Source organism: Lagopus muta, chromosome 4 (genome assembly GCF_023343835.1).
Source record: "Lagopus muta isolate bLagMut1 chromosome 4, bLagMut1 primary, whole genome shotgun sequence".
In the NCBI taxonomy this organism is placed as follows: Eukaryota; Metazoa; Chordata; class Aves; order Galliformes; family Phasianidae; genus Lagopus; species Lagopus muta.
The window spans coordinates 6012899-6036272 of record NC_064436.1 but is presented as its reverse complement, the minus strand read 5'-3'; the positions used below and the strand labels follow the sequence as shown (position 1 = coordinate 6036272).

The window sequence follows — 23374 nt, the reverse complement described above, 5'->3', positions numbered from 1 at the left end:
ATTACAAAGGTAACACAGACTATATTTTTAACACACTACTTCCTTAGAAGTGATTGGCATTATTTCTGAAAGGGTTCATTAAAGCTTGACAATATGAAGAAAGAACAAAGCAGTCTTGGATTTAATTTCATCTCATAGAATAATTGAACCGAAGTTTCTGAGCGCAGCAATATGGGACTAGTGCTTCAGAAGAGGCATGCAGGTCACTTTCAACAATGAATTTCAGCACCACTTACCAAAGCACAAGTAAAAGAGGGAAAGGAGGAACTGGAAATTGAACTGTAGTATGCCAGCTTTGACAACGATAGATTAAAAGAGCCACCTGTTTACACAAGATTTTGTTCCTTAATGCGGAAGACAGCGTAGATCAATTATCAGACATTGAGACTTCATTATCCAGAGTCTTTTTTTTTAACCTGTTAGTAAAATGACTGGAGCTTTGGCTAAGGAGCTTAGGTTTTCTAGAACCCATATAATAATCCTACCTACACTCCACCTTCGTTAAAGAAACTATAGTGCTTTTCCAAAGCTAATAGCAAAAAGAATAGTTATGATAAATTTTAAAATTACAAATACACTCTACGTCAAAGTTAAGTCTCAGAAGCCTAGAGAAACCATCTGGAATGAAAGGAAGTTATGATGATTTAGTTTGCCTTCCTGCATATTCACTAGAGAATGAATTTCAATATATTTTAAGGCCATAAAAAGTTACAGTAAATCCTAGTTCTGTATCAGGAGGTTCCCTGAGCCCTACTGTGATGTATTTTTCTCTTGGTACTTCTACTCCCTGGCACGCATTACAAAGCTTGGCTTCCTTTCCTGTATCAAGGTTAGCCAGCCCAAATTCAACTTGACAAACTTTACATGCAATGGAAGATCAAGAACAGATAAGATCACCTGAGGGCTTATAGCACACACCTCAACCCATCTTGAACTTCAGCTGCATTGAATTTGCTGACCTGGCTAATTAGAGTTTTAACATGTAAAAACCATATGCTTTGAGTGGACTACAATAGGCCCGTATCTAGTTTCATTGCAATTGAGTCTCCAGAAGAAAGATGTTAGTCCAAAGCCTTGGTCCAGACATTTGAGTTTGTTTCGCTGACTGTTAATGGAAAAACAACAGCCTGGAAGAATACGAATTCAGAGAAAGTATGAAATTACAATGTAAACACAAAATAGCAAGCAAATGAAAAAGTACTGTGAAGCAGTCACGCACTTGCCTCTGCCTTGCTGTCATTAGCAGAGACCCAATAACAGGAAAGTTTTCTGGAGAATTTCAAACTCCGACAAACAATAACTCAAGTGAAATAAAATCAACTGAGTACTTCAGTGATTGGTATTGCACTACTCCATCCATCAAATTAGGCATTACTATGATAGGCATTATGTTCTTGTTACTGTCAGAAACCCACACAGACAGCATGCAGCAGAAAAATATTTAGAATGACTTGTTTTTGTGTAATTTGCAAAGTACTTTCTTCTTCATGTTGCAAAAAAACATTCCACTAATACTGATATTTTCCTCAAATATACTGTGATCCTACTGTGGTTAAGAAAATGATGGCATCTGTACATCTGCTACAAGTAACGCCTTATTTTCTTCATTACAAACATTTCAGCTGAAAGTTTCCATTTCGGATGAACATTTCTCAGATTTCAGTTTGCTTCTCAGTTATCGCCAACCTTAGATTAGAAACAAAAATAAGGGGATAAATACATATTATATTTTCTTTCACTGAAACTTACTTTTCATTGTATATAGAAGTGAGACAGGTGAGAGTAGTGCTTTGTCTAGTAGGATAAGCCATCATAAATTGACCGTTCCTTGGACCAAGTGACTACAGAACTTTCTAAAGCATTGGAAGCATGGATCAGAAACCACAACAAGCAAAACACAATCCAGATTTCACAGACTGCTCAATTGCGATCAAAGTGTTGTAACTCATCTCAATCCTGGTAGCCTCTGTAAAGCAAGGTCTTCTATTATTGCTATCTCATAGGGTCTATCCAGAGAGATTACTCTCCACGACTGTTTCCATAAAGAGAAGGTCTATAACTCTATTTCTACTTTTTCTCTCCCCAGAATAATAGTGCAATATAAAATAACAACCACATATTAAGGGCAAAAAAATTCAGTTTTACTCACTTATTCTGATGACTTCCTAGACACAAGCTCTGGTAAACTGGGCCACTTTATAAATCCAGAGTCTTGTACTTTGTACGGACAAATGTGTTCCCAATATAGCATATGTAAATTTGACATTCATCAGTAAAGGTCACAGGGTGTTTAAATGTAGGGAGCACTCTCATGACCAGAACTATCATCTAATAAAAGAAGCAAGAGTGGTGAAAAAGGTGGAAAGCTGAGGTCAGTCTGTGTATATGACTCAAGTAATTCCTTTTAGTATCTGAGTACCTTAGTTTAGTATCTACATACATTAATGATCTATTCTGAGCTCAGCTTTGATTAGGAACAATTTAAAATTTGTTTCTTAATATCTGTACAGCCCCTTTAACTTCTTATTATGATTTCTTCTGATCTCCATAATCCTCATTACTTCTTGAGATGTGTTTTCATGTAAGAAGGGGAAGTATTTCTGAGGTAGATGCTTAGGGAGGATTTTGTTTTTTCCTCTGAAATTATTTTGACGTGAAAATTTCCTTTTCAAAGGGGCTAAAGAATACTTGGACATTTTTAGAAGATTTAACTCTGAATTTCCAAAGCTCCCTCTTAGAGGAATAAGCAAGTTACTTGAGAGAAATATATTTTCCCCTGACAAATATACTTGAATAAACCCTTAGAACAAATATGATCTAAATCAGAGGAAGGTAAAAAAAAAATGCTCTCATTACATCAAAGCTTTCTGCATAGAAAGAGAAAAGAATATACACAACACTACTTAAGAGAAGTCTCTAACATTGCTGTTTACAAAGAGTTTTCTCACTTATACATAAGCAGTAGAGATGCACAAGTACAAGGTATAAGAAAAAGCCACGTAGGTTATATGAAGGGATATGTTCAAACATCTCAGAACGTGATAATTAGTGAGATTTCTTCCACACAATGCAAAGTCAGAATTACTATCATTCCTGAAGTGAAGGTTCAAAGAAATCACAAGCTTCTCAAACTTGGTGCCTGTGAAAGTGAAGCGTCTACAAGCTACAGCCTCAACCAGGATGTCCCCAAAGTCAGTTTCTGCATCATGCTGACAGTATGCATGCAGATGGGTTTCATTTTCCCAATGTCATATTGCTGCATTTTAACATAAACTGATAGAAATACATTTTGTTCTGAGTATATCAATAAAAACTCTCATTTGAACTTAAATCTGAAAGTCGAACAAATGTAGGAAAGCTGTTGAATACAGATTTCTTTCACTTCGATGACAGCAGGAATTCCCTAAAGGCTCATACACCCAAGAAGAATTTTAATAACTGTTCCTTTCCAAATCAGTTACTACGTCTCATTTCGGTGAAAGTTTGTTTACTGTGTACATACAGGCACCCCAAACCCAAACAAGTCAAATGACTGAAGTATTTGTTTGAAGTTATAAAATCCCCTGTTTCTTCCACTTGCTTTTTAAATCCATTGTAATGTCAAAATAAGCATATACTAATTAGTTCTGAAATAGGTTCCATTTAAGTTGCTGAGGGATTAAATGAAAAAGCACTTTAATAGGATACCTGAACTGTGATAGTGGTAGGGTGGACATGAAGACATTTCTACGAGCCACCACATTCACTCATTCAATTCATGCATTGTCCGTATGATTCATGCAACGGCTGTATTTGCTTGAGGCTGCAGCTCATAGGAACTACTCTTAATTAACAGTAAATCTGAGAATCTCGTGCCTTCTTTAATGCTTCTGTATATCTGCAGGTTTAGGTCACTTGCATTCTCACACTGAGGGGGCAAACAACTGGAGTGTGTGAACAGGTAATGATTCTCTATTATCTGTTGTCAGAAAATACAAACCCAAGTAGTCTCTTCCAAAACATGCACGTATCCTCAGTCACAATCAAAGACTCCACAAATAAACTACCTACCAAAAGATGTTGTAGAATATTACATACCTTCTTCTATAAAAAAGAATAAATCCAGTTCAATGCTGAAGAAAGCTGTTGGGTTTGTGAAAATAATAGAGCAAACCTCTAACTGGTTGCAACTCTCTCAAAACAGTTATCAGATTGAAGACCACCTAGCTCGGCCCCTATTGTATCCTACTCATTTAAAAAAAATAAATTTCTTAAACTTATTTCATGCCATTAACTGGTAATAGTTACTACAGAAAATTCTTGAGGAGTGCTAGAAAGAAGATGTAGCTTGAGCACAGAATAAGATGCCCACGGTTGCCTTTCCAATGCAGCAGGAAACACACTAGTTCAGCTACTTTTCTTTCACATGAAAGAAGGTAAAAGCCTGGGGCAAGTGACCAGGCTCTGTTGCCAATACAGCAGCACTGGTATTTCATTATCAGTATCTCCTTTTCTATGCAACCTTGTGCCCAGGCAGACTGCAAGTGACCCTACTGCTAACTGACCACCAAACCCATTTTAGCTAAGAAACAAGATAGAGTAGAATCAGTAGAAGCTCATAAACCATTTTATTCCCGTAGTTTCCAGAAAGTAACAAAATAAGCATGAAATTCCATGCAATATGTTTTCTGCATTATATGCGTATAGATATGTCTATAATTTAGTTGCAGTTCTAAGAATCTGTGAAGAACACAGTCTTGAGAACCTTGTTCTTAGCTTAGTTCATGTGTTACATTAATATGGGCGCTGTCAAAGCCCTTATGCTACAATCTAACAATTATCAGGAACTTACTAATAAAATGGAGCAACAAGAGCTAAGTGTAACCTCTATCCCACAGCTGCACCAAAACCCTTCAGCCCTCATACAGATCAGAAGATCTGTAGGAGTTTTGTTTTAAAATGCACTTAGCTCCTTTTAGCTTTTAGTAACGATTTTGAGAACAAAGGAACGTGTTCCTCAAGTCTCTATTAGTGAAAGCAGATTAAAGTGAAGCAATTGAGCTACTAGTTATTTTTTAGATATAATAAAAGCATATTTTAAAATAGAAACAGATATTTCGGAAAAAAAGAAAGCGTAGCTAAAGTGAGAAGGAAACCTTCATTTATTTATTTTTAACCGTATCCTAAAGGTTATCTGTGATCAAGCTTTCAACTGCTAGCAAGGCACCCTCTGAAAGGCACACAACAATTACTAAAAAGTTGCATTAACGACAACAAAACCGTACAGAACTGCAACCATTCTGCTCGTCTTATCACTCCAGCAACCCTCTATTCACAGTAAACAGCTGACTGAGAACAACTAGCACTGCTGTAAAATAAGAGCAGCAACTTTCTTTTAATGAAACGGAGCAATTGGTTTAAGCCTAGGAAAAATCACTGCATATTTTTCAGGATGTGCTTACTAAGCAGTAGAAGCATTCAGCAGAGTTGATAGCCAGCATTTATAAAATCTCATAAAGAAAGTAGCTAAGCTGAAGAAACAAACGCTTTGTGTTGGATTCCAAAGCTAGATTCACTAGTATTTGAGGAGATATTACAGCCATGACAACAAGACTTGGTGATTTTCAAAAAACAAAACTAAAACTGACCCTTGATTCTTTGAATTACTACAAATGGAAAATACAGACTGTGGGCACACATGGCCTTATGCGAGATGACAGTAGCATTTCAAAAGGCAAAAGACCATACAAACTCACATCTGTCTAAGATGACAGATTATGAGTATCTACTTATTTAAAAAGAGATCCTCTCTAACCCCATTGATGTTTACCCACTGTAAACAAGTTTCAGTGCTGGGAATTTTTCCTTCTCAAATATTTCCAACATCAAATTTTGAGATATACCACATTAAATAAGTGGTAATTTTCTTGAAGGTTAAAACTATTTTTCATTATCAGTGAAACCAAAAAGGATTGTATTTGGATATAGAGGGTAGGGACTAGAAATAACTTAGGAATTACCACTTGTCCTCGAGGAATTCTTGTTATCAGGAGAAAAAGAAATAAAAGCTAAATCTGAAGAACTTCCAAAAGCATATATAATTTAGGCAATGTTTTTGGTGAAATCTTACTCATTTATGTACTCCTTACATCATCCCACTTCGGAGTCATACTGGTTTTTTTGTTTTTAAGTATGTAATGTCCCTAAGAATCACTTCCACAAAATATGTTTTTGGCACAAGCAGTGAGGATTAGGCCAAGAGGGGGAAAGCTCCCAATAGATCACCTAGCAGAGACTGCTGACTGGACCATAAGGGGGTCCCAGTTCACGCACTGCCTGAAATAGGCCTCTCTTGAACATCGATCAATGTTTTTCATATAGAAGCAAGCTTGCTTGGGCTGTTTGGATAGCTGTGGAGTGGAGGCTGAGTTTTACCAGGCTGCTTCGCTTCACCTACTTCTGGGACAAACCCCCTTTCATCATTGGAAAAAATCTTAAAAATGCTATTCAGGCGGATTAACTGTGCAGCAGTAATTCTTCAAAAGTAACTTGAGGTAAACCACATATTTCTATTCCTGAACACAGAAGAAAATCAGTTCAGGAAATTACCTCATAGGTAGATTAAACAGTAAAATAAAAAAAAAATAAAATAAAAAACAGAAAGTCACGCTAAACAGAAAATGCTACTCTCCTTCTGAAGCATGGTTGAAATGTAGAAGAAGGGGGCTATGAGGCTTATATGCCTAGTGATATATGCATTTGGGAGTGTTTGCAAGTAGCAGTAGCTGAAGCTATGACCGAGATTTATTTTCACTTTCTCTAATGGCATTTGATAATTATGGTTTTCCTGTAGACCCTAAAATGTCCGATATTACCAGATATACAACAGATACTGCTCACCAACACAAGATTTTGGATATATGAAAGATTCAAGCATTTTGGAAAAATCTGGCTATTTCCTAAAGCTCTTAGAGAATGTAAGAAGAAACTCACTGCATCACCGTACTTTCTTATTAAACATACATGCTCCTTTAATAACTGATCCTCCCAGATTTGACTGGGATGATTAGGGAACACAATTGCTTCTTGGGTGTAACATTGAAAACAACTATTTCTGTAGCAGATCATTTTCGTCATTTAGAACTTGTATCTGGTTTCCAAGCCATCATCTCCACTTGCATGTGGTGCTCAGGGACATGATTTAGCAGATGGTTGATAGATCAGGGTAGTATGGTTAGGCTGTGGGTGGACTTCATCTTTGAGGTCTTTTCCAACCTGAATGACTCTATGATTCTATCTCAAAGAACACCTGATATGCAGTTTAAGAAAAACGTATCCATGCTGCCCCTTCTTGAAAAGCACGCTGCCTTTCCTCAGGAACATCAGCGCACTGTTAGCAATAATGGTGGCCCTGTTTATAGTGCTGTTAACCCCACTCCTGATGTGCTAAAGGCTGGACATTTTTCTTTTTTCAGACCTCTCACATAAGAAGGTTTGCTCCTCTGGAAATCTAAGTTACCATAAAGCCAGGACATAGTTTTCCCTCATACGCTTCACTCGCTGTGACACAGAAGACTTCTATGAAAGTATTCTCTAAACACTGCTGGCTCTTTTGGGCCAATTCAAGTAATGATTTTTATTTATTTATTTATTTTTAAAACACCTATCTCATCTATCTAATGCATACAAATTTTTCATTTTACAAGCAGTAAAACTCAAGCTATTCTTCAGGAATGATTTCTTACAGATATGCAGGATCTACATTTCCATAGTATTTTACAAAGCTGTCTGTTACACTTATTTCTCTCTCTTCACTTTACTATCATCAGAGTGAATCCTCAAATTCACACCTTACTGTCCCTTCTACACCCCTTCTGAACAACACACACTGTATTGACATGAATGCTTTCGGTCTGGTATCTAGTAGCTGACTCAGCAGCAGCTGGATGAACAAAATAGTAATTTTGCCTAATAAGCTGTACTAACAGGAACTCAGCAGGTGCGTGCAGTTTGGTTTATCTCAGTGGAACTTTGAAATCATTTAATTTGAAGTCACTACTTCTGAGAAATGTTTTAAGAAATTGGCATCTAGTTCAAAAATTACTGTGATAGAAAGAGGCAGAAACATTCAGTTTAAGGGCAAGCAGAGTGTGTGTGTGTGGTCACACCAAGGAGATCACTTGCAAAAGCTGTCGAGCTGCATCCAGAAAAAAAAGCTTGCACAAACACTTTGGAATACTTTAAGAGCATTATCATCTATGCAAAAAGGCTTCTCCACACACTGTTTTAATCACTTATAGCTAGCATACATATGGTGGGTTTCCCTTTTTTTTTCCCCCCTCTCTTTCCCCAAGCTCTTTGAAATCCCATGCTCTTTTAACTGAGGCTTTTTTCACTTAGATTTGTTTATATTTGGTGGTGGCAAGATGAAAGAACAAGCAAAAATAAAAAATAAAAAAAACATCAGTGAAAGAGTAACAGTGTCACACAAGTCTATGTTGTAAAAAATAAGCTTTCTTAATTTCACTCTACATAAAATATCTCTGTGACAAAGCTGAATTTGCACAGTTTCACACAGAAGAAAACATCAGGACATGTAGAAAAGAATAGGTGAAGTTGTTATGTATATATGGGTAATCAATACATCAGAGGAGCTTTTTGAATGAAGCTTTAACCTGAGGATCATTTTCACCCACAGAGAGCCATTCCTTAGGTGCAGTTTTATTGGTCAGCCATAGGCATAGCAAGGGCTAGGCAGGAGAACATTAGATGAGAGAAACTGTGATGTCTTACCTCTAATTTGTTACGCCTGAGGCACAAACCTTACCTCTGCCTTATCCCCTGCTCTCTCTTTGTGGTAGATAGCATGAGTCTCAAAAACATCAGGGCTCTGAGCCCTTCTTGCCTGCTCACATTCGCTCACCAGTGAGATTGTCTTGAGCAATCTGTAGGTAATACTTTCTGCCTAAACATTTATCTTCAGTCCTGGTAGACACCCAGATACAGAGAGAGATAAAGTGTGCTTCTGGCAGCCTGAGAACCATCCAGGAGGAATTGAGATACTTTTCTTGAGGATGCCATCTGCTCTTAAAATCTAGTTTACAACCTTCCAACTGCTTTTGGTTTGCAGTAGAGGATGAAGTGCTGTCAACCTCTCATCTTCCTTCAGTTCTGTACTATTTAAAAGAGAAGTCGCACCCTGTCCATTTGTCAAAATACTACAGAATAGAAGGAGCAACAGTAACCACTGTATGAAATGAAAGCAGAGAGACTATGCATGTGCTCCATGGTAGACCCTGATCACTTTCACATCTTTCTGCAAAGCAAGCTCTGTGCTAACTGCACAGTAAACAGGATTTATTGTGAAAAAATGGATACTCCATGCATATACTATCCCAAATACCTTAACCAGACATCCTGCTGCTCTCCAGTGATATACCCCTGATCTTTGAATACCTTAAACTGTAGTCTCACAAACCGTAGGGCAAGCTGCCCAAGTCGATCTGGAAACACATTCCTGAAGTTTCACTTCAGCAGCATAGCCAGCTGCTTTCTAACAGTTGATGAACAAATGCAGAAAGCATCCACAAAGCATTCAAACACTCCATGCCTCCTTGCAGCTTCCCTGTGCATAAAAGGGTTAAGCTAGGTTAAGAGGACTAATGAGTAATGCAGCTGGCAAGATCTTTTCCCCCACTCCCCCCCCCCCCCCACTCACTGAAAAGCTGGCTTTTGTTTCTGCATTCAGTGAATGAACTCATGCAGCAATACCTGTTGGCAAATTGAAGCTTGTGTTGCTAAGACACATACAATGCTGCCAAGTCCTTGATGTCTTCACAGCTCTTTGCTACACAGATTTGGTATGCCAGGGACTCGGCAGTTCATCAAGCTCACACAGTGCCAGAAGTAACATCCCTCTACTACATGCCAGGCAGGGCTCTCAGGACAGAGCATCTGTGTTTGCCAAAATTCTTTCAGAGCCCCCCTTTGGGATACTGCTTGGAAATGCCACCTCCTTCTTTAAAATGGAAGATATTTTATACATGCAGCAAATTAATGCAAAACTTATCTCTCCCTTCTCTTGCTTTCTGCCTTCTCCTGTATTTGACCTAATTAATACTGACTTATTACTACTTCTTGCAGCACCTCAGTATGTGGAAATAGAAAAATTTAACTTCACTGTGTATTTATACAATTCCAAACAATGGGGCCCTGGACTCAGTGGAGGCAGCAGGATTCTGATGCACTTCAGCCTTACAAGAACATTAAAGCCTGTAAGGTAGTAGTGCTCCGTTCTCCGCAGGCAGTTTACCTTCTTTGTGCAGTAGCTAAAAACAAAGCCAAAAGTGCACATAACTGGAGTTAAGTCTGTCTGCACCATCCCAGTTCCAGCAAGAGCTTCCCAGTTCCAAGGTCAGCCTTCTGCAAACATTACCTGCCTTACTTTATGGATTACCTGCAGGAGGACTTGCACAGGAACTACCTTTCAACAGACGCGTCAGGGGAAGGAAGTCTGACCGTTTTAAAGACAACAACATTCTGTCAAGCTTGCGGCTCGCTGAACTTCATTCACACTTCTAATCAGGGAAAAGGCAATAACCCTGTCCAGATTAAGACCGTTTCTGGACAATCACTTTCTATTTCCTCTCATGTAACTCACATTACTCTTCAGAAAAGCAGCAAGCTGCTGAATGACATGGAGCGTCCACTGAAATACGCTGGAGATTAAAATGACTGGGGATGTGAAGTAGTATTCTAATTACAAGAACAAGTAGGTCAATATACACAAGTTTGAATATTTTTATAAAAATTGCTACTACATGTTGAAACAAAAAGCTTATTTATATTAAAATGCATTTCAACATGTGCTATTGACTGAACAAGAATGATCTGATTAGATTCACGTAGAGTTGAAGCACTGGACAGATGACTGTAAAACCTTTGACAACTTAGAGCTAATGACATGATCCATGTAGAGTATCTCCAACTGCACCATTCCCATTGTGCAAGCATTGATCTATCTATCAACTAATATATTGCATACCTCCCTGGAAATACACATTAAAAAACCCAATGGACTCATCACAGTTACTGCTGTGCTCCTTCTTAAAACAGGGAAGATTCCTCCTTTAAATACATGGAAGCCTTGTGAAATTGCACAAAATATTTAACACGAAGCATTTATATGAAATAGAAATTATTAGCTTTCTGTTCACATTATCAGAAACAGCACAGTAACTTCTACTGCTGATGTAGACATTCAATTTTTTTTGCCTTTGCAATCCCACTTTGTTATTTTAGGAATAAGTAAAGAAAAGTAAGTGTTCTTAGGTGCCCACTAGGGAAGAGACCACTAGAGAAAAGACAGGGTTAACTTCTAAGTTTCATTTTTAAATAGCTACTTACATTCTGGATAGCTTTTCATAATGAGCATTGACACATACAGACTGCAGGCACAAGTAAGCCTGCCTCCATCACATTCTACAGTGTTCTAATAGATTTTTACACCCCATTTTAATATGGATTCTTAAGCAATTCTTTTCCTGGATGACTCCCTATTGATATTGCTGCAGAGCATCTAGCAGTACAGTTGGCACCATTCTCCAGTCAAAGAAATGTAGAGATAGGCCACTCAAATGTCAGAACCACCTGACTATTTTACCATGTAGATGTAAGAACTCTACTTCCAAGTGGCTAATTCTGAATAGCAGCTTTAGTTTCCTAAAAGCATCAGCATAACATCGAAAACAGGCAGTTTGAAATTTCAGATAATGTAGTCAAATTCACTAAAACCCCCTTGCAATATTTTTCTTTTATATTCGTAATTACCTATATAAAGAAACAAAATAACCAGAACTTCCATAAAACAGGCAGGTGAAACTACTCAGACCATACACTAGAATACAATAGAGACGTCACAGCGGGTGTTTATGCCCCTGCTGAATACGAAGGACCTGCGGTGTAACACCTTTAAACTGACAAAATGCTATCAACAAGACTCTGATCTATTCCTGGAACTGGAGAAAAGTTAAGTGGGCAGTGGTGGATTTTATTAATAGCAAGTGAAATGTAAAAAGAAAAGAGACAAAGTACAAACAATGTAAACTCTGCATGTCTACAGACAACTACAGAACACAGAAAAAAAAAAAAAAAATCAAGATTACAAGGAACGTAAGCAAAATAGAAGGGGCTGAGAACCTTTCTGCTAAAAACATACATTTTTTAATATAAGCATCCAAGTTAAGACATCTTTGGACTAAGAATCTAATCTGACACTTCCTGTTTTCTTCATGAATATAAACTAGCACAGGCAGATGAACAGAAGAAATTGAGTTCCACTCAATACACAGGACACCTGCACATACTTCACCTTTCCTTTAAGGTATGTGCACCACATGCCTTTCCTTTCTGAGAGATGCCCCTCACTGCAAGAAAGACGTTGGGGCCCTGGAATGTGTTCAAAGGAGGGCAACAAAGCTGGTGAGGGGTCTGGAACACAGGCCATATGAGGGGAGGCTGAAGGAGCTGGGAACGTTTGGCCTGGAGAAGAGGAGGCTCAGTGGAGACCTCATTGCTCTCTATAACTTCCTGAAGGGAGGTTGTAGTGAGCTGGGGGTCGGCCTCTTCTCTCGTGTCGTTAGTGATAGGACCAGAGGGAATGGCTTCAAGCTACGGCAGGGGAGATTCAGGCTGGACATGAGGAAGTATTACTTTTCAGAAAGGGTGGTCAGGCACTGGAATGGATGCCCAGGGAGGTGATGGAGTCACGGAGCCTGGGGGTGTTCAAGGAAAGACTGGATGTTGTGTTGAGGGACGTGGTTTAGTGGGAGCTATTGGGAATAGGTGAACAGTTGGACTAGATGAGCTTTTAGATCTTTTCCAACCTTGGTGATGGGAACCATGGAGCTATGCGTACTGCTCATAATGTGAGCAAATTGCAATGACAAATATAGATAGTAGAGCACTGTTTTCTGATCACCATAAGGGAAATGGGCTGACACTGCCTTAGCTAAAAGGAAAATCACATCATAAATCACACTATCACATCAAATGTATGTTCTATATTACACATACTGTTTTTCTCCCCAATTCAACATGTTGGAGCCTACACATATCAGTTAACAGTTAACACTGAGCATTTTAGCCCTTATGTTTTATCAGTCTGGAAATACTCCCTGAAACTCATGTTCTTTTGTTCAGAAATGAATTGCCCTTTAGGGCCTGTTAATATTAATGTACAATCAACTGAAGATGCCTCTTGAGATGCACGTAAATGAAATACGTGGCACTAAATAAGCATACTACCTAAGTTACCAGCTTTCCTTACACCACAGATGCTAACTCCACAAGTTGATTTTTCCTTCATATAATTGTCTTTACAAAATGAGATTTTCTCAAATGCCTCTTTCAGGTACAAAGAATACCTGGAAGAAAAAGAGAGAAAAAACTTAACTCTTTGGAAATCTGTAATGGCTGCTATTGATTTCCACTGCAACAACAACTGATACAGAGAGCACAGTAACAATACTTGCTAGTGCAGATACTCAGCTACAGAACACTTTCTCCAAGTCACCACTTCTAGCTATGCTTTTTCACTGGCAATTAAGAAGAGCCTGCATGCTGCACCCGTAAAAACCTGCACCTGCAAAAGCGACCCATCGTCACCACTCCTGAAGCATCACCTACCATCTCCGTGTAGAAAGAGACTTAAATCAAAAGTCTGTGACAGATACCCTCACATACTCTTGTAAGAAGCTTGGAAGTGGCATCAAGAATGAAATCAAATAAAATAGAAACTACTGTTTCAAACACATTTTGCCAGACCCAGACCTGTTAGTTACATCAATGTGACTTTTTCTACGGTCTGCCCAGAAGAACTTCAGTTTACAGCTAATGATTAATATTATTTCCCATTCTCATAAATATGAACACCAGGGAATACATGTCCCTCGTTAATTCACAGAAAACATAGAGCAGTTTATTCCTGCTTTGCCTTTCTGTTGTCAGTGAGAAATTCAGTCAGCACACACATCTCCATAACACTGAAGACATGGTCACACGTGCTGTTTAACGATAGCAAGATCTAGTTAGCTAAGGTTTTTCAATAGTAGCTGTATATATTGATATATCTTACCTCGAAGTCTTTGAGAAATAACTGAGTTTAGCCTTTACTGTAAGATCCTAACTGCAGAAGGAAGGGCATGAAATGAACATTGTCAGAAGTCATAGTATTCCACTGACACGATGCCATGGACCAGCAAAATGCGTGCCTTTTGGGTTTCATAGAAGCAAGTCTTCAGTTTGATCAATGGGGAATGAAGATCACTGATATCATTTCAGACCTAATTTCTAACTCTTATTCTGCTGCTTCCACATACATTTACATTCACACCTCATCCTCTCATGTGCAGTCTTATATTTTGTTATAATTCTCTACAGAAGTCAATTCCATTGTTCATAATTCCATATCCCTACCACCTCTTTCACCTTGAGAGGATTCCAGTGCAATACTACATATATCACCATATATAATAGCACTGGTGAAAATGAAACAAAAGCTGGTTTTTATGATCTTACCAATATAGTTACTACTTACTGATACTTTCTCTGCCAGTCTGGGCAATCTGTTTTGAAAAAGCTTCCAGCCTGTATTACCTGGGTGTGACCAGGAATATAACAGCCAATCAATCTCACCATTTATTGTACTAAAAGCTGCTCAACGGGCAAAACTACATTTACATCAATACATTGGAGCACCCAGTTTAATTCATTTTGCTAAAGTAAGCAACTCCTAGCCAATACCTGCTTACCAAGTTAACACTGTCCCATATTCTTTGTACTCCCACACAACCTGTCATAGTTTTTCCTCCTTGGCAGCCCTCTAAAGGGAAATTTTCTCTGCTTGCTCTAGGTCCTAAGGTTACTATTCAAGCTTTAAAGAGTCCCTCAAGCCCAGCTCGGCAATGGGACTTCCACATTCCTCTGGATAAGCATGTGTTTGTTATGTGTGTTTGTAGTTTGAAAAAGGTAACTAGGATTAACTCTCATGTAATTAGTAGATATGACAGAAACTGGTCGTAAAATATCATGCATGCACAAGAAACGCAACGGAAGAAGCTTCGAGAGCAGGTTACCAGTTATAATAATCAGAAAACTTAATGAATAAGGACTTGAACAAAGTTTCTACGTATATACAGTCAGAAGCAATGCCCTATTGAGCACCCACAAACACTACCATTCCAGCTGAGGCCTTACATCTCTCTCGTGTCACAGACCTCATCCTACAAAGACGCTTGTACTGACACTGGAATCTCTGTTGCTTTGCCTCCAACAGATTTTTTATTTTTGATCTTTCAGTTGGTTTCTAAGTCCAAATAGGAATAAGAACGAATTTAAGAGTAAATTTTTCCCACCTCATGTACCGTCTGTTTCACCCAGTGTGATGACATTACACTTACACCTGAATTCCAGGTTATTTCACAAGTTTACTTGTACTTCTCCCCACAGGAAGGCCTTTGTTTTCTTGTTTCTAAATCAGAGGCAATAAATACCTGGAGTACCATATTAAACAGAAGTATTCCCTTATTCTGGACACCACAAGCACAGAGGCTATATTTCAGTCCCTTCAAATCACCTTCTAAGAGTAAAGCTCACTAGCACCTGCTACTCCTGTTCCTAAGAGAGGACATCCAGAAATAATAACAGCTATCAATTCTCTTTCAATTTCAAGCACTGCTTGCCCAATATTTTTAACTATGGCAGAAATTACATATGTTCAAATTACCAAAACACTCACAGATTCAAAAAACAAGGTTGCTTCATGTATGCAGTGTTTATGTTTGTAATTAATTTGGATGAATTAGTCCCTGACATTATTAACATTTAGTCTGAGATGCTACTGCATGATTTGTAATTAGTTTTATTGAATAAAAAAAAAGCAACATTAAAAAACCAAAGAGTGAAACAAACTGCTATGAAATTTTTCTTGGAAAGGAGACAATGTTTGTAGAACAATGTACAACAGATACACCTTCCCAAAAATCTGTCAACCGTGCCTACTGTGCCTGGGGAGATGATGATTTACAATTGTTAACTACCTATTCATAAAGCAAATAAACGCTCAATTGTTATGATGCAGTGCTTCAAGCTCTATTCATGCTTTTGAAGCTTACGAAAAGCAAATGAAATCATTTTCATTAACCAAAAAAGGCTTCAGTAGAAATGTCCAGTTGTGCAATGAATCTGGTTTCTGATTTCAACGTTTGTAGCAAGTCATTAATCTCATACAAGGTAAATTATGATTAACTTAAGAGAAAGACCACGGAAGTTCGTTAATAAGATTCTTGATGTAGCAACATTCCACAATCAAATTCCTTTCTTCTTCTGTAACATCAAGACTTAATAACTAAAGATTGTCTACCTCTTAATTTCATTTTCTCACTCTGTTGATATGTTAATCTGTCATCAAGACGTGGAAATCTTAAATTATAAATGTTAATTAAAATGATACAACTCTGTTTCCATAAGAAACTATGAAGTTCAGGGCTTGAATACCTGTGACTGTTCTGCAGAAAGGTCAAGAACAAACATGTACAGACCAAATGTAAAATAATACAATTTTCATGGAATCATATAACGGCCTGGGTTGAAAAGGACCACAATCGAGTACCAACCCCCTGCTATGTGCAGGTCACCAGCCACCAGACCAGGCTGTCCCGAGCCACATCCAGCCTGGCCTTGAATGCCTCCAGGGATGGGGCATCCACAGCCTCCTTGGGCAACCTGTTCCAGTGCCTCACCACCCTCAGTGAAAAACTTCCTCTTTGATTTTATGTATGAATGCTTACGTTCTTTAGAAAACATGTAAAGTAAGACTTGGTATAGACTCAAGCATTTTTGGATATGTAATAATGTTAGAAAATCCTGGGAAAAAAAGCACAATAAAACAGAATAGAATAATGTCAATAAACTCAACACAAAAGACGACAAAACCTAAGAGAAGCATTCACTTTAGACAAGAGGTTCAAATAAAGTAAATTCAAGTATTCCAATGCTTACAAACACTTAAATTTTACTGAAAAATCTCATTTTCCTCATCAGCACATTTACATGGCTGAAAAATGTCAAATTCATGCCTCACAACCATTTCAGAGAACTTTTTGCTAATTTGCCTATGATCTTTGTTGTCTTTGGTTGTTTTTTTTTTTTTGGCAGATTTGGAAGAATGATTTCTCATGTATTTCAAAGGGTACAAAAAATGATTATTTTTATAATTTAACTCACAGATAAAATATATGTTCTCAGATAGTTTTACAATTCATGATTTTTTTTTTAGGTCAGCTGGAGCAGCTGTGTGTCTGACAAGAAGATTTTATAGATCTCATGAATGATGATTTAGCATTCTTAACTTCTAGTACTATATTTGGAAATAAAAGACATTACATGTAAGTAAAACTAATACACTAGTACACTAAAAAGCGTTGCTAAGAAGTTAAGCACTCACGTTAAGAAATAAACAGCAAACATCTACGCTTAATAGAGTTCACTGAGACAGTAACAATGTTTGGGAGAAGAAAGAATGGGACTGCTAGCAAGTTTCAGTTATTAACCTATTGACTAATGCCATAGGATGGGCAAGAGTGAGGCTGTGAGAGTGTGAAAAGGTCTGTTCGCCCTCAGCTTGATGCAGCCCTTCCGGTTTCAGCTCTATCTCTTCCACAACTTTGGCTTCATCAAAAAAACACAATCAGAATTCTTTAGTATACAACACCACGAGAAGTTGTGTTTTTTTTAATATTATTATTGAATTATTGGTATCTCATGGCCTTTTTATTGTCTTGTTTCTTTCACACAAGTTTTTCATACGTAAGTTCTGAATTAATGCTGTGAATTAAAAGGTGCTATAGTTTCCTTGAAAATGGGATTGCAATTAAAATTTCAAACATCGAGGAGCTATTTTTTCAGCGAATACTTAATGCATTACATATTTAAGGCAGCATTTCTATTGTACTCAGTTGCAGCTGAAAAACATTATCTTTGCTTTAGGGCAAAATTCCTCAATCATGGAACCACATATAAAAGGAGAAAGAACTGCAGGTTGCAACTTGGCTAGGTCTGGATGGATTTTCATAGGTGTGGCAAAGGCTCATCTCTAGCACAAAGGTTGCCCTGTATCAAATTTCAAACTATGCCCTCAAGAACTGGCAGGATAATACATACATTATTGCGAACAGTTTCCTTTGAATTTCGGCAAACCAAACGCTAATTTTCCTCTCGTTCCTCTCTCAAAAAAAAAAAAAAAACAAACCAACAACAAAAAAAAAAACACCAGAAACCTACCTCACATCCTTAACTGTCACATAATCCTTCTCAAAACCTTTTAATTGGTTGAAACGTTTGAAGTTAAAGAGATCATGTCACTATAGTTACCATGTTTTCAGAAGGTAGGAACAGTTAAGTGTGCTCCCAATGGAAAAAGTTACAATATGATGTCATTACAGAATCTGGCATTGTGAATCAGAACGCACACTGTACTAACATGACTAGATGCTGGTTCTCCCATCTTATTCATGTTTGCATCTCTGCACGGGACTGACGTGGAACCCACAGTCCCATCAGTGATACCTTCTGTTGCAGCATCCACCCAACCTCAACAAGAGGTGAAATCAGCCTGGCTTGATGGAAGAAAATGGTGATTGGCCTGACTCTTTACTGCCTACATCCCTCTGAATCTTACAATTGCCTCTTAAAGTTTTGTGAATATTTCTGACAGTTGAGTCATTCACTTAGACAAGTATAGTTGTTGTAAGTGATGGTACACACAGTAAAGGTACTGACATTTCAAAGCCTTATAAACTGAAGTGCACTCTCTAATGTAGAGCTTAGTATGTACTTAAAATAGTTTGGCCCACATAAAAAGCATGGAGGACAATAACTGTAGTCTTCAGTAAGAACATATTTCAATGTTCCTATTTCTGTTTTCAAAAGGACACCATTTTCTGTACAATAAATAAAACGTATTTTGAAGCAACCAAAATGCTTTCAAGATTAAAGAATTTCTAAGCTTTTCAGTCATCTAGGGCCTCCCCTTTCTCTGACCCGTGGTTCTATACAATCCAGATATCTCCACAAACACTTAAAAGAATTAACAGACTTGGAGCAAAAAAACAGTATAAGCAGAATATAATTAGAGGAGCAATCACTATACATTTCAAGATTCGTTACTGACATGGATTGCATTGAGTGTCTATTAAAGGCTATATCACAAATATTTTGTTTTTATGCTTGCCTTACAGATATGTGTTCTACAGAGCATACTGTTCTCTAGTATATATTCCAGCACACCATGGTACGCAAGTCCTTCCTAAACACAATTGTATGTTCTGTACCTTTTTTCTCTCTCTCTCCTTGTCTAACTAAAGCATATTCGAAAAGGAAAGAAACTACAGACTGCTTTTCAAATAACAAGACTGTTCTTTGAGGTGACAATCTAATTCTAGAAAACAGCGTGAAATGAAGCTAGTGTCTCTAAAAATCTATTACTTTTTAAGTTACTTGATACCTTCACTCTCACACAGAAAATTTCCTGCTCTGGCTGATGACCAAGAAGATTATATAGTAAGAGACTTTATCCTCTTGACTTTCATTATCTAGGCTATATTTCATGTTATTACAATGTAATCAAAATACTTCCTTTCTAACCAACATTTGGCCCTAAAACAGGTCAACATTTTTCCATTGGTATTTTTAAGTAGCTACTCTGAAGAAAAACATTTTCAAATCCCAACATTTCTTCATTTCGCCTTCATGCTGTGACAAAAATCAGAAGTATTCTGTTAGAACTGTGATGACTACCCTCAAAGGGTTCTCCAGGTATAAAATACCATGAAACAGAAAATTGCAAAATAGAAAACAAAAAACAATCATTCTATATTTCTCAGCCTGTTACAGTGTTACAGCTGGAAAGATTATCATGGCCGAAATGGGAAAAGACACAAACAGGGAAGGAATGCTCACATTTATCTAAAAGATACCCTGTTCACAAGAAAGGCTCCAAAAAAGAGGGTTCTCCAGAAAGAGAGCCTTCCTAGTGGCAGTCAGCCCTGAAATGGGGGCTACAACCTTCAGCTGTGCTCCCAGGGCTGACTCAGCCCTTGCCTCAGGTGATCAATCAGTGGTTCAGGCTTTGACTCTGCAGTTCCCATACACAGCCCCAAACAAACATTTGTAGGAATAGTATCATCACATAGAAGTAATACATAAAATATCTAAACTCAGCATTAAGACACATTAACAAAACTTCCAAACATCATTTGCTCTTCTGTCTCCTTACTTCAAATCACCCTCCGTATTTCTGTGGAGAAGCACTAACAACTTTTCAAAACTCCCTTTTCAAAATATATCTCTATAGGCCTTGCTGGCCCTTTGGAAGTTTAATGATGCACCCTGGAAGAAATACTCATCACTTGTGAGAGATGTCCAGGGCTGCAATGCAGTGCAGCTACAGAACACAATAAAACTCAAGTCCAGTGACAACTGCAAATCTCTCATAAGTTTGCAGCAAACAAAAACATATTTGTAGAGCTCCATCTGCTTAACTCTGCCTTGGACTTGCATTTCTGAAATATTTGTGCCTCAGTTACATCTTGGGTTAACTCCATGCTGAATGAGGAGAGTGAGTTACCAAGAATTTCCTGAGAACCACTGAACTAAACAGTATTTTAGTTCTGTAACCTGGTCACATCAGATAGAAGGCCACACTCTTTTCTATCCAGTAACTTGTTTTGCCTCTAAGTTACTTCACACTGATGCCCATTTCCTAATATGACGGTTTAAGAACTGTGAATTAAGTAGAAAGTACATTAATCAGACTCTTGAAATCAGCCTTCCACTTTCCTGCCTTTTGATAAGGGGTGCTTTGAAACGTCTTGTTTGTGGGAAGGCAAGAAATCTCATGTAGCAATATGGAAGTTCAATACAGCCCCAGCGCAAATGTGACTCAACAAATTAGCTGAGGTAGGTGTCTTAAATTTTAAAATAAAATACAGACAACAAAAGGGTAGGATAAAGAATAAGTACAAAAAGCTGAAATTCATACTTGCATTCTAATGCAAAAAGAATAAATAACTTGGGGAAATAATCAGGCAACACATTGAAAAACTTGCCTACTCTAATTGACACTCGGGCAGCTGAGTTTCCATAGTCTGCTCTCATTTAGAAATCACAATTGAAAACCAGACTGTGGGGAAAAACAAATAAACTAACAAACCAGATTTACCTTCTGAATATCATATGAGGCTAGGATAATAAATTATTGCATGATGACAAAGATGAAGCTTACTGAATAACTGAAGGATAGGAAAGAAAAGATGATGAACTCCAGATAGACAAATATAAGATAATTAGTGGTAAAGTAAAACAAATTCTCAAAAAAATACTTGCTCTTCGTATAATCAAGGAATATTACGCTGTTATAATCACAAAATAAACAAGAGAATTAAGCAAAGTAGATTAAGATAACAAAAAGAGAATAAATAGAAAGCTTACCCCTATCCAGGACACACTTACAAAACTCCAGCAGAGCAGATCTCCAGAAGAGATCCTTCCCCTCTGGCAGCCAGCTCTTAAATAGGTCTAGGAGAGGTGCAGCCAGGCTCCACCCCTTCCTGCAGCACAGCTGAATTGCCTTCACCTGTGCTCCTCTGGCTGACTGCATGCTTGCCTCAGGTGGTCAATCAGAGGTTCAGACCGTGGCTCAGCAGTCCCCATACACTCTTCTATAAAAAGACAATTCTATACCTGTACAGGATTTGTGAAAAGGGAACAGGCATGGATAGTAGAGCTGAATATTCTTGCACAAACCAAGTTATTCCTTGAATTCTTTTTAGGTGAATTATTAATTTTGAAACCAGACTTGCCCATATGTAAAACAGATAAAGAGAAAACTTCATGTCTCTGTTGTGTGATGATCATCGCATCTTCCCTATAGTATTTTATCTCTAGTTTAATAAAGAGAAATAAGTAAAGAATACAAGCATGTGGTTGGCACAAAAGCATTCAGATTGTCGTATTCTTTTTAAACCTGCTTTTGGGAAGCTCTGCACCTCAGTTCCATCACTTACAAGCAGGAGTCTGCAACACCGACTCTTCAAAGAATTGTCAAAACTGGACTGAACTGGGGGAAAAAAGCACAGTAACTAAGGGCATCTTTAACACTCCCAAGTAGTTGCTATTTCTTCATTTCTTTTATTCCACCTATAAATAGTATGGTTGCATGTACTGTAGGTTTCTTGTGCTGTTAATTTACAGAATGTCTTGGCTTTCTGTCATTTTCTGACAGAAAGGGACCTTGGTGTACTGCTGGACAGTGGGCTGAATATGAGCCAGCAGTGTGCCCAGGTGGCCAAGAAGGCCAATGGCATCCTGGCTTGGATCAGGAATGGAGTGGTGAGCAGGACCAGGGAAGTCATCCTGCCCTGTACTCAGCACTGGTGAGGCCTCACCTCGAGTGCTGTGTTCAGTTTTGGGCACCTCAGTACAGAAAGGACATGGAGGTGCTGCAGCAGGTCCAGAGAAGGGCAACAGGGGTGGGGAAGGGCTTGGAGAATATGCCTTACAGGGAGCAACTGAGGGCATCGCTCCAGAAAGAATTCAATCAGATAATGGGACTCATTTCAAAAATTCCCTTGTAAATACTTGAACCCAAGATCATGGCATCGAGTGGATTTATCATATTCTCTATCACACACCAACTTCTGGTAAAATTGAACAATATGATGGTTTGTTAAAAACTATGCTGAAAGGAATAGGTGGTGGAACATTTAAGCACTGGCAGAAGCACTTGGCAGCAGCCACTTGGTCGGTCCATATTTGAGGATCTATCAACCGTGGTATCAATTTCAACCACATTTTTCTATAAAAGGTGAGAACTTGGATATTTCTTCTAAGATCCAGAGAACTGCACTGAAGCAGTAAATTTGTCAGTCGACAGCTTTACTTCCACTTCAGACTCACAGAACCGCTCTGGATTCTGAATAAATCGTGAAGAAGCCCATGCAATTTCTTTCTAAGTTGAGGGGTTATTACAAAATGCCCTGGTTGGTTTTCCAAAGGGTCTAAAATTTAATCCTGTATAACGGGGCATCCTGATCTGGTGAAAGGTGTCCTTCTTTATGGCAGAGGGATTGGAGCTAGATGATCTTTAAGGCTCCTTCCAGCCCAAACTACTCTATGGATATGTTGCAATGCTCTTTCTGGAAGCCTAAAAGTCAAGGATAGCACTACATAAATTTAATCTTGAGACACTTGGTTGATATCCAGTTTTGCATCAACATTTAATTTCTTCCCTATTCTGTATTTAGAAAACAGCATTTAATTTATAGGTTGGAAAGTTAAC

General features: G+C 38.1%; 1 protein-coding gene across 3 annotated transcripts in view; it reads right to left on the bottom strand.

Annotated features, from left to right (window-relative positions):
- PALLD (palladin, cytoskeletal associated protein) overlaps nt 1–23374 on the bottom strand; it is a 175585-nt gene that overhangs the window by 137295 nt on the left and 14916 nt on the right. The window lies entirely within an intron of this gene.